Genomic DNA, 13,636 nt, shown 5'->3' on the forward strand with positions numbered 1-13,636 from the left:
ATAAGTCGCCTGTTCAAATGCCAAAACATGACTTGTGTTTACCTGACTGTGACCTTTAATAACAGCTATTTTCTTTCAGCAGCAAAGGAGCACGTAGCGTGACGCTGATAAGAGAGACACATAACCTCTTATGGAGGAGGTCATGGTGAACGGCTGGATCAACAACATGTGTGAACTCGACACCAGAGACCGCATTGTTGTTTTTTTTAACCACGACAGCAAAGATTCCCAAACATCAAAGTAGTTATTTCAGACCTTTTGTTCTTCCTGAACCCTGACCACAGAGGTGTCGGACTAGAAACAAACGTCATGTTGTTGCCAAAATCAGAAAATTCTGTTAAATGCGATTAAAAAAAACAGTTTTATAGTTTGTTTTTAACTTGTTTGCTGTCCAGTGAAAACCATGTATCTCCAAATTTAGTGCATTTTTCAGACAAACATCAGGGTTAAGTGTTCCTTTATGGGTTGAGAAAATCACTGCGCACTACGTCTTCTGGATGTGCTGGATTATCAGTGATGTAACCGGGGAATCCCAGGTGTTTCAGGACACCCTCATCCCGGCGACCTAGATGGGGTTGATCAGGCCCCAACTTGCGTCCCAACAGCAACTGTTCACAGATCAGCCCTCTTAATCCAAAACCATCTTGCAGATTTGATGGCCCTCTGCTAGGACTATGCAGAGTGAGCATCCCGCAAAGCCTCTGCAGCCCACCTCTGTGGGTTCATAGAGGTTCACCAATCCTCTGTCCAGTCACGTCTCCACCAGTGCCAGGTACTTGGCTTCTTCCATGCACTCTTCCCAGGGTACTGTGAGCTTGAGTATTATCAGTGGTTTTGTAGTTTTGGTCTGGTTTTCCTTTAGATAATCATATTTCATTTATATATATACAAATAATCCTTTAAAAAAAAAAACCTGTTGGCTTATCAGAAAAAAAACACATTTTATCTTCAAAAAATTCACTTTTTGTAGATACATGGTTTTCACGGGACAGCAACATACAGTAATGCTGGGAGTGAATCCCTGCAGTCAGGTACAACCACCTGCTGAAAAGCCTGAAACCAGAAGAACAGTGTTCAGGTGTCCAAATACTTATGGCCATGTAGTGCAGCCTGCAGCTATCTGTTTCTATGGTTTCATCTCTCTCTCTCTTCCTCTCAGCAGGTTGAGTGATGCCCGGTCGCCCCGGTGGCCCGATGATTCAATCCAGATTTGTGTTTTACTTCGCGGGCGGCTGCTTGTTGTTCGCTCACCGTTACAGGATGGATGAGATAAGCCTCTTAAGCTGAGGGAGAGCTCATACGTCACTCTCTGTTTCTCAGGACAAAAAATATTGTATATTGACAACGAACTTTCTTCACACTGATGACTGAAGGGATCAGATTTCTTCTTCACATATTTATTGAAATAAGTTGACAAAACAATCTCTATTTAGAAACACTGGAGCTTTCGATCAGGGTCATGTGATCTTCATCAGCAGGTGGATTTTGGAGTTTAAAATTGTAGATGTTCAATTTTAAGGACTTCTCGTCCATGTTGCCTTAAAAGTGAAGTAGTAAATGTAAATTCTACTATTTGGCTTTTATTAGAAAGATTCAGCACAGCTACTAAATCGACCCTGCGGACGGTGAGAATATTCTGTCAACTTCTGTTTTGCAAAGTCAAGATTAAACTTAATGAAATATGTTTTCAACTGAGGTAACACTTAAGCACAGATGTGAGGTATTGTACTTTAATTTCTATTTCATGTTACTTCATTTCAGAAGGAAATATCAAACTTTTTTTTTTCCCCACTATGATTGACTTACAAATAAATGTGCCTTTTCTGGATTTCACTTCGGACACTGTTGTTTTTAATTTCTCTGGTAGTGAAATTATTTTGCTTTTTGCTTTCAGGGCCACAATTATGTTCAACTTCACCAGTTTATTCATGATACATCTCCAGGCAAATATATTTCGTAGCACTTTGAGATTTGCTTCAAATGTAAAGTACATTATAAATAAAATGTATCATTACTATTATATTTCCTTATACAGTGGAAACAGCTTTTCAGGGTTGCAGTGATGAATCGCTGGATCAAAATGCTCCGAATCATTTAAATAATTTGCTTAAAGTAATCAAGTAGTCCACTAACAGTGTTCATTTTAAGTCTTTTTATACATGAAAACACGGGGAAACAAATCTGAATATTGTACAAATATGTTTGTTTTAAAACTCTTACCAGCTGGGCACTGATGACTTGCAGTTATCCGAGGTGTGGCTCAGCAGCCTGTTAGCACTACTGACGTTACTGTATTTATAAACACCACAATACTTTAGGCTATAACCTAATTATAATGTAAATGAGAGCTGAGCTTTATTTTATATACAGTACTGTACTACTGAACAGTGTAGCCTATTTGAATTATAAATAGTACAGTAATTTAATTTGTACAGCAATTTGAAAAGCGTTTGAAACAGCAGTAGTGTTTTGAAACAGTCCGTTTCATGACCTTATATGCATGTAATAAATATACAAATGTCAATTACACCTTTTCAAATTTATATTTTAATGTGTTGCTTTCATGTTTAATGTAAAGCTCTTTGCCTTGTTGTTGAAATGTGCTATACAAATAAACTTGCCTTGCCTTAGAAATTTAATGTGCTGTTCCCTTCATTGGATTATGTTTCAAAATCATCCTTGTTGGCTATATTCTCATTTAAATGGTCCATTTTCTTTACCTCATTACCTTGAGCTATGATGATACTGTTTCTCTACATGGATCAATAAGAGTTTCATTTAATCACCTGTGTGTATGTGTGGACTGTAAGGGTCCGATTGGTGTTAAAGATGCAACCAGGCGCCCAAAATGGCCTCAAAGGACTAAATGATCAATGGGCTGAGATGTATTGATTTCTCTCCCTCTCCTGCAGTGAAGAGTCCTGTGAGTTTAACAAAAGGCACCTGTTGATGAGCCAAAGACCATCTAACAACTGTTGCCAGGGTTGAAAGAAACATTAGAAAGATATTTTACCCAAGTTAAAAGTAGCAATTCCACTCTGTGAAAATACTCTTCTGCAAGTAAAAGTCCTGCATTAAAGAGTTCACATAAAATAAAAGCACTGGTGGAATGTACATGAAGTATACTATACTCAAGTACTGTAAAAAATCAAAAGGTACTTTAATATTTCCATTCTATGCAGCTTTTTAGTTCTCCCCCCCTACATCTCAGAGGTATCATTGTCCTTTTCACTGCACTACATATGTCCGACAGCTTTAGTTACAGATTACAGTTTTCATCCTGTATCTCCAGATGTTAGCTTTAAACTGCAAGATGAAGAGTTCCTTTATGTTCTGAGAATATATTTCTCCTCCTTCAGCTAAATAAAGTCTTTAAACCTCCTTGGATCAGCTGAAAAATGCATCGTCACAAAGCTGAAAACAGGCTGTTTTTCTGACTGTTTAGAGATACGTGGTTCTCACGGGACAGCGACGCCACAAAGACATGATCATCTTATAGACCATGATGCATTGCTGCAGATTAAACAATGTAAAGGAGTTAAAATGAGCTCAACCTTAAACATCGACAGCAGTAAAATGAAACATCCATATTAATGCGGGAATATTAATCCAGAAACACCAGATATAAAAGAGAAACATTTTACTGCAATATGAGTATATTTACTTTCATACTTAAAGTACATTCAGCTGATAATATTTATATATAACATACTTTTAGTTAAGTAAGGTTTTGAATGCAGGACTTTTACTTACAGTGGAGTAGTTTCACAGTGCGGTATTAGTACTTTTACTCAAAGATCTGAATATTTCTTCAAACTGTGGGCAGGTTAGTGACCATTTGTATTATCTGAGCTTGTTTCCTGTCAAAAGCTCCATATAGTTTTCTATTGGGGTTGGTGGGAAGACCTCTTTACAGTGCTGCCAGAGAAACAAAGAGCTAAAGGAGGCTAAAAGCTCAAACTTGGCTGTTCATTCTCAGTGGGATCAGCATGAGGATCCGGATGCAAGAGCTGAAATGATTAGCCAATAAATCTGCAAATATTTTGATAATCACCTTTTCTTTAAAATAATTTTTCCAAGAAAAAACATATTCAAGGTGCTTTTCTCTTCTCTTATATGAATGTATAAGGAATTGCATTGGATTTTTGATTGTTTGTTCGAAAAAGAGTCACTAAGACTTTGGGAAATGGGGATGGGCACAATTTTCTGACATTAGACCAAAAAATAGTCGTGTTTCCATCAGTGTTTTGTAAGTATTGTTGACAGAAAGCGCAGCATTTAAAAAAATGTCCTTAATTAGGAAAAAAAAAACTTTTTATGCAAGCTTGAAGTGAAAGAGTTAATGCGCTTAATGGGAAGGCCCTCAGGTCCATGAGTCTGGTTTTGTTTCTGGTTTGCAACCTCTACTCTTGTTTATTTGCTCCAAACCAGTTGATGGGAACATGCCTAAATCACATTTTATTTTTTTGTGACATTTCAAATGTGCGCTTCAAAATTACATAGAAACATGGCTAATTATGCATTAAATGAGAAAAGAATCGGTAGATTTATTGATAATGAAAATAATCACTTAGTTGCAGCCATGCAGGATACAATTTACAGTATCAAAATAAAAAATATAATTTAATTGACCTCTAAAAAAAGACCCCTAAGTTCAAAATCTTCCCAACATTTTTCATTTCATCATCTAATACTTTTTGAGAAGCTTTTTCACCCTGAAATAAAGCAAAACAGGTCAGTAAGAAACAAATACTCAAAGTGTAAACGGTCAGATAATGATATTCAGAGACTACCAATATGAATATCAGCGATAAGGTCAGCGTTCTATAGCCGCGCAGTAAAAATATCACCCTTGAAACAATGATATCCTTCAACCTCTAGCTCAGTCCAGCACCATCTCTCTCTGCTCCGGTTCTCCTCAGCCTGTTGCATAAATGTAAAGTGCTGAGGGCTCCAGAATAAAGCCTCAGCATTATGCATTGGTAATCAGGGAGGCATGTGGCAGGATTATTATCATCTCTGCAGATCAAAAGATTACAAATAATAACGGACATCAGCGTGGAAGAGCACGGGGGCCACGTGTCTCTGCAGAGCGCTCGCAAACAGATAAACACCGGCTTTAGAAAAACAGCAGTTTGAAGGCCAACGCACAAAAAGTCTCACTGGTTGAATAATTTCGGCTGTTTTTACTTGTGAGATTCGGGAGATGCATTAGAAAGGCAAAAATATATGAATAACAGGAAAAATTTGTGAAAGGCAGGCTGTGTCGACAGTTGGTGTCCTCTGTGGACGGGATTTGGGCTTTCAGGAAATAGAAAAAGGCATCGTCCGACTCAAATCAACATTCAGATGATGCCATTAGGCTGCACAGTATTTGCTCCTGCTGTCCTGAAAAAACAGAAGTAGCTCTGGTACAAAGAGCTGCAGCAGAGGCAACATTTGGCTGAAAATCCCACCATCAACAGTGAACTACTGCCTGGTAATATCCCTCATTATGGAGATGATGGCTTTCTCTCTGAAAGCACTGTGATGGAAAAATGCAATGGAGTGACACTGCAGCATATCTGGGTTTCAGTCTGTAAGGCAACATATTATTTTCTTAATGCAGTATTTTGTCTCCAAACAACTTCACGACTTGGATGCCAAACACAAAAAGACCGGCTGCTTTCTTATAGTGAAAGTCCTGTTGTTAAATGTGACATATGTCGAGATTACAAGATATTTCAGCAGTATGTGAACATAAATACATAGCTTTTATACATGTTCTTTATTAAAGTACGTCTTGTGATCCTTAAATTAGGTTTTTACTTTTCTGAATCAACTGGTTACTACAGTTTTCATTTAAATATGTTTTTTTAAACTTTTTTTCTGTTTTCTTGTACCATCAATCAGTTACATTTTTGTGGCGCTGTAAAGTTCATACTAAAATGAAATAAAACTGACAGAAAATGGAAAAATACACATGAAGATAACAAAAAAATACTTGCTTTTAAATAGGGCCCGAGCATGAAACACATACTTTAACAAACTCCTCCTACAGAATAAATCAGATTGACTTCAGATTTTCACAGAGCAATCTAAAGACATTGACAATGAAAAGTTTCTCTAACGGTGAGTTTTCATTGAAGGGTGTGCCCGTGGCGTGGTGTTGAAAATGGATGAATCGCAATGAAAACAGGAAGTTATTGTAACTTCAGTGTACATGCTCAAATCTGCACCAGACTTTACATGTTTGATAAAAGCCCTGAACACATCCATATGCCAACATTCAGTCACTGTCATAGTGCCACCTACTGGCAACAGGAAGTAAGCCCTGTGTGACAATCCTTTGATTTACATTTTCACAGTGTGGTCCCCGTGCAGCATCGAAAATGTGTGAAAAATCAGAGCAGCAGTGACCGAACTTAGGCCCCTGCACCGCATGCAGGGGTCCAACATTGCCTGCATCTTTTTTATTTTTTTCCTTTTACCATTTAATCATACTGTTATTCCTTCATTGATTTATATTAATGCACTTTTTTATTGAAACGTATTTCCTATTTCACTGTTAGAGTACAGGAACTTTAACAACTAAGTGGGCAATTACCTTGGGACCCTGGACCCCCAGGACAGCCCAAAACCCTCACGTTCACTGCATGTAAGTTATCTATTGCTAAATGATCACTTTCACATTCTTAAAAGGAATTTCCACATCTTAAATCTATGAAATACAGCTGCTCTTGTGTTATTATCTAAAGATGCCCTCAGTCTTGTGGAGCAGCCCTAATTAGTTATTACTTACAGACCAAATCATTCCAGGAAGTATTTTTTATGTGTTGATGTTTCCACTACACATAAATAACTTGTTTGCGTTGTTTATTGCAACATCACAGTAAACAATAGAGCGACAATGTTGTTCTCAGTTAATGTTGTGCGACTGTGATGTTTTTTGTGGCTCTCCTTCTTTAATAAGACAGCACGACTAGCTAATGAAAAAATAAAGCAAAGTTTCAGTTTAATTTTGCACCTTCGCCCACTCACTCTCACACTCTTTGTTACACTGTTTTTTAGATAAGTTTAGTCAGTTACATAACTGTTGTTTTAAAAAAGCCTATATATTAAATAAATAAAAGAAAGCACAACTTTGCATATAGAGGGCCTGTGCAAAAAATAAAAAAAGTAAATTCTAGACTTCATTTAGTCTATGTCCCAATTAGGGCTGCAACTAGAGATTATTTCCATTATCGAATAATCGGGCACTTATTTTCTTGGTTTAGTCTATGAAATGTCAACAAGACATACTTTTATAAAGAAGCTGTGTAACAGCTATGTTGAAATGTTGATGAAATACAGTATCTCACAAAAGTGAGTACACCCCTCGCATTGTTGTAAATATTTGTGTTGTGAATATTTGATCTTTTCATGTGAAATGACGCTTTGCTCCAGTGTAAAGTAGTGAGTGTGCAGCTTGTATAACAGTGTAAATTTGCTGTCCCCTCAAAATAACACATCACACTGCCGTTAATGTTTAAACCGCTGGCAACAAAAGTGAGGACACCCCTAAGTGAAAGTGTCCAAATTGGGCCCAATTAGCCATTTTCCCTCCCCGGTGTCATGTGACTCGTTAGTGTTACACATAGTGTTACAAGCTCTCAGGTGAGAATGGGGAGCAGGTGTGTTAAATTTGGTACTTGTCACCTCATACTGGAAGTTCAACATGGCACTTCACGGCAAAGAACTCTGAAAAAAAGAATTGTTGCTCTACATAAAGACGGCCGAGGCTGTAAGAAGATCGCCAAGACCCTGAAACTGAGCTTCAGCACGGCGGCCAAGACCGTACAGCGGTTCACCAGGACAGGTTCCACTCAGAACAGGCCTCGCCACGGTCGACCAAAGAAGATGAGTGCACGTGATCAAGGTCATATCCAGAGGTTGTCTTTGGGAAACAGACGTCTGAGTAATGTAAATGCTCCGTACTTGTATAGCGCCTTTCTAGTCTTTTTCGACCACTCAAAGCGCTTTTACACTACATCTGCATTCACCAGTCACACACATTCATACACTGAGCCTAAGTGCTCAAACGGAAACTAACATTTCACTCACTCATACACTGGCGGAACAGCCGGGGCATATCGCCAGGGGCAATTCGGGGTTCAGTATCTGTCCTTGGCCAAGATACTGACACGCAACCAGGGGGAGCCAGGGATTGAACCTCCGACCTTCCGATTAACGGCCAACCCGCTCTACCTCCTGAGCCACAGCCGCCCCTGCCGTGCCGAGTGCTGCCGGCATTGCTGCAGAGGTTGAAGGGGTGGGGGGGTCAGCCTGTCAGGGCTCAGACCGAACGCCGCACCCCTGCATCAAACTGGTCTGCGTGGCTGTCGTCCCAGAAGGAAGCCTCTTCTAAAGATGATGCACAAGAAAGCTGCAAACAGTTTGCTGAAGACCAGCAGACTGAGGACATGGATTACTGGAACCAGGTCCTGCGGTCTGATGAGACCAAGATAAACTTATCTGGTTCAGATGGTGTCAAGCGTGAGTGGCAGCAACCAGGTGAGGAGCACAAAGACAAGTGAGTCGCGCCTACAGTCCAGCATGGTGGTGGGAGTGTCCTGGTCTGGGGCTGCATGAGTGCTGCCGGCTCTGGGGAGCTACAGTTCACTGAGGGAACCGTGAACGCCAACATGTACTGTGACACACTGAGGCAGAGCAGGATCCCCTCCCTTCAGAGACCGGGCCGCAGGGCAGCGTTCCAACATGATAACGACCACAAACACACCTCCAAGACGACCTCTGCCTCGCTAAAGAAGCTGAGGGTAAAGGTGACGGACTGGCCGAGCACGACTCTAGACCTGAACACTACTGAGCATCTGTGGGGCTCCTCAAACAGAAGGTGGAGGAGAGCAAGGTCTCTAACATCCACCAGCTCCGTGATGTCGTCATGGAGGAGTGGAAGAGGACTCCAGAGGCGACCTGTGAAGCTCTGCTGAACTCCAGGCCCAAGAGCGCTGGGAAATGGAGGGGCCACAAAAAAGTAGTTAAAATAAGCTCCAAAGTACATTTTGTTGGTAAAACCTGTGTACTAGGATTTAAAATGCATGATAAAATGCATTGATATTTTTACTTAGGTGAAAGGATCTGAATACTTCTTCCACCTCTGCTAGGGACTTACTGAGAACCGGAACCTGAATCTAAATTAGTTCTTGTTGTTTTGATGAAGGTTAAGTTTCTCATTTCTTAAAGACGTTACTGAAAAAGTCTCTGCAGGCAAATGTATTAACTTTTATGAACCAGTGCAGGAGTTTTAACACGCAGATGTTAAAACTTAAAATTTAATATTCAAGTTCATTCTCATGATAATAGACCATGTTGATCATCTTCATGGTCAGTATTATCTCAGATATCTCGCCAAATGACACATCATCACCATCTCTTGGAAATTTAAAAAAGAAATTTACATCATATTAAATTAAAAATTAAAATAATTTTAACAGAAAGGTTTTAATAACCACTGTTTCTCTGCTGCGGCAGTAAAACCTGCCTGTTATCACCACATTAAGCCTTTATTGCTCTCACCTTACTGCTCTGTGTTCAGACAGACTCAGAGTGTCAGTATGTAACCTTTTGTCTGTTTGTGTATTTGTTTACACAGCTGTGTGTGTGTGTGTGTTTACCTCAAGGCTATAAACCAGTCCTCCTCCTGTCTCCATTAAACTTAATTGTAGTAATTGTCTGGTTGTTGTCACACACAATCCCCTCCGGAGGAGTGGAGGGTTGCTGTAATGAAATGTCAATACACTGATTTGTTTTTAGCAGAAATCTGGTATGTTTCAGTGCACTTTCAAAGACTACTGATAACTTACAGATGAGGTGATTGATTTATTATTCTAAAAACTTGGCGTTGAAGTGTGTTGATATTTGACAATACTACCTTTAATTATAGACTGACAACATGTCTTAAAATCAGCCTATCCTGCCAAATTTACCTGACTTCCAGTCTGTTGATCTTCCTTAATCACATAGCACCCTCATGTGGAAAAACTGCTAAATCACAGGATATAAAAACACTCGTCTCACGGTCCATTTAGTTGTTCTGGAGCTCTCGATCTCACCTTGGACCTTGTAGTGAGACCGATTTGTTTGCTGCTTTTCCAAAAGGTAATGATTTAGCTTTTAATCTTAACCTTTAAGCCAATATGGTTGAGAAGAAGTCCTAAACTGGGAGCACTTCATGTGCTGGTGAAGACCGTGTGATATGATTCAAAGCTCCTCAATAGCTGCTAGACTAAATGAGACGCTTCCCGCTTTAAGGCAAGTTATTGATCTTCTCATATATTCTCATGAACCCCTTCTCCATGTGAAGACGCATATCTGTTAGGAAGAACATAAATCAGTTGTTAAAGCTCCTGTTCTTATTCATTATTAGGGAAGAAGCAAATCAAAAGGTCACACTTCATTTAAACTTTTACAAAAGTTCAAATTGCAAGATCTATATGAGAAGAAAAACAAGGCTTTCAGACCTACTAGCTGTTGAGCTTCAATCAAAAATTAGATTTGACAGTACAATAAAACAAATTTAACATTACATTAAAATATATATTTAATTGTATTTATGTCTTTTCAAAGTCAAATTATTTATCTGATGTCTGTCTTCAGTGATATCTTGTGGTGTTCTTTATTCAAACTATATCCATCTATATATACTGTATATATATATATATATATATATGCTTCTACTGTATACTATATACAGAGTAAAGATCTTGTACTTCTACATCTCAGAGGAAATTACTGTACTTTTTCCTTTTCTGGTTAGTTTATGATCCCCTTCCTGTCCAATGAAAACCCCGTATCTCCAGGTGTTGGCTTTAAACTGCAGGATGAAGAGTTCCTTTAAGTTCTGAGAAAATCTTCCTCCTCCTTCAGCTGAATAAACTCTTTGAACCTCCTTGGATCAGCTGAAAAATGCATCGTCACAAAGCTGAAAACAGGCTGTTTTTCTGACTGTTTAGAGACACGAGGTTCTCACAGGACAAAGACACCACAAACACATGATGATCTTATAGACCATGATGCATTGCTGCAGATTAAACTACCCAACAGGATATAAATGAGTTAAAACATCCTCATTAATGCAGCAGGAATATTAATCCAGAAACAGCAGATATAAAAGAGAAACATGTTACTGCAACATGAGTACTTTTGCTGTGGTACTTAAAAACATTTTGGGGATAATACTTACATTACATAAAATAAAGTATAAAAGTAGGACCTGAATACTTCTTCCACCACTGCCAATAGTTAAATTTGCCAAAAAGCTGATGATACAGGACTTCCTGATTCACTTGTGTGTTGTAGTGCAGTTACCCGGTAATCATCTTCTTTGAGAAGCGACGAGGACAAACAGAAGAAAACCCGTCACATGAATGAAAACTTCACAGGATCTTCTGTTAACTTTTTAATCCTGGAAAAACAAAACTACAAACACACACACACACAAATAAACAAACCAGGACTCCTCCTTCAGTTTCATTACCAGAATATTTATTTTATTCTTTTTCCTATTAAAACACTAGCTGCCATATTTAATAAAACAGCCAACGGCCAAGTGCCTCAGTCCTCATCCTCCAATCAAATCTTCTCAAACAGGTCACATGGGTCTGCGGGCGTGTCCTTGGCTTTGCTGCTGCAGTGTGAACGAGCTGGGCCCCGTGGTCGTTGCAACCGATGTCGCCGCTTGTCACGTCGCGCCCCGCTTTGTTGCTGCTAAAAGGTGGTCGTGTCGGGCGGAGTCGGGCGTGGTCCCCTGTAAACCGTCTCCGTTACCACAGAAAGTCTAGTATTGCATCGTTTACTGGCGGCCAGCAGAGGGAGGGTCTCCTCGTTTAAGACAAGTTTCTCTTTTTTGTTTTCCCCATTTTCTTAAAAATACTGCCTTGTTTGTACGTATATGTATTTAAATATATATATACATAACTGTACATTGGTGCCTCCTGGAGGAAATTTAAAAATAACGTAATGAAAAGAAAATAATTTTTGCTTTTTGCTGGAGTGGCAATGACCTTGAGAGGAAAGGTTACACATTTTTAGAAATACGCTGATTCCCATTCCTGCTGAGAGTTAGATGACGATGAATATGAAGCTAATACAAGCTAAGTAAGCTTAGCATAAAGGCTGAAAACAAGGGGAAACAGTTAGCTTGGCTCCATCCAAAAGTAACAAAATCCACCTACCAGCACCTTTTAGGCTAATTAACAAGTTGCTGTTTATGTCATTTGTTTGTACAAAAAAAGTGTACAAATGACCAGTCGTCTTCATGCTAAACTAAGCTAACGGTCTCCTGGCTTCACATTTAGCGTAAAGACTCTCAGCAAGAAAGCGAATAAGTGTAATTCTCAAAATCTTTTTCCCTTCATGATCCAAAGAGAGGTCACTCCATCAGTCTGATTGGTTTGACTGTTGCCGGGCAGAAAATAAGACTAAATGCCGGAGGAAGGAGAAGAATTTATGAAAAAGAAAAAAGTAATTAAATATTTGGGAGTAAGTGTGGGAACGGGGAGAGACTAGCAGAGAGACAGAGCTGTAATGTTGGAAACACAAAACAAATATGAAAAATAATATGGGGATAACTGAGGAAGAGCTGTGTCGATGTGGAAGAGTCTGTTATTTTAATCCATCAAATTATCTTCTGTGGCTATCATGTTAATGCTTTGTTGTGCCGTTTAATTTAGTTTTTGGTGTTTTTATTCTTCATTAGTCGTCATTAAATCCCATGTTCAGACTCAAACTAACAGTGAACATATCTCCTAACGAGTCCTGTGTGTCTCACAGTGCGATGTCTCTCTCTCTCAAAGAGCTCCATTACTGCCCAAAAAATATTAAAATTCACCAGTGAGCCTCACTGCCTGACATGTTCCTTCATCACCATGAACTCAGTCCCACGCAATAACGCCCTGAAGGGTCCCAAATTCTTCAGTCCTTGTGGTCTTATTTTCTTAAAGCAACATTATGTTGCAATTTTATCTTTAAAAAACAGATTTAAAATATTTTTATGGTACACAGACTTTTTATAATGCAATTTTCTTAAACCAAATGATAAATTAAGTGATTAATGAATAATAAACATCATTTGTTGCAATGATTAGATAAGATGGGATAATTTTTTAACGGTGATGACAAAAGAAAAACACAAGATTATGTAGATTTTTGTCTTGGTAACAGATGATACTTTCAACTCTTCCTCTAAAAAAACTGCTCACAGCTTCGTCCACACTGAGGCCAAAACCTGCGAGGAGGGGCGGTGTGTGGGTGCCGCTTTATTTTAAGAGGTCATAAAGCCAAAAGGGCTAATTTCCTCCTGTTTGTTTGCTAAAAACTACAGAAAAAGTGTTGAGAGATCTGCACATGGGATTTACTGACTGTAAGAAACATAACAGAAAATAGCCAGATATTTCCTTTAAGAGGAAGTGAACTGCCTGGTGGGAAGACAATAAAAATGAATTTAAATGGCAAACACATCCCACTCTGGGTCACTTTTCTGAGCCATTATGTGTTTCTGTCCAGCTGCTAAACTTCACCTCATTCATTTTTAAAAATCTGCTTACATCCCTCTGCTGCTTCAGGTGTCGCCACATAACATCAACAAACCAAAAGAAGA

This window comes from Micropterus salmoides, unplaced genomic scaffold, assembly GCF_014851395.1.
Source record: "Micropterus salmoides isolate LMB-PRFRI ecotype aquatic unplaced genomic scaffold, ASM1485139v1 Ms_hic_scaffold_9, whole genome shotgun sequence".
NCBI classification, from domain to species: domain Eukaryota; kingdom Metazoa; phylum Chordata; class Actinopteri; order Centrarchiformes; family Centrarchidae; genus Micropterus; species Micropterus salmoides.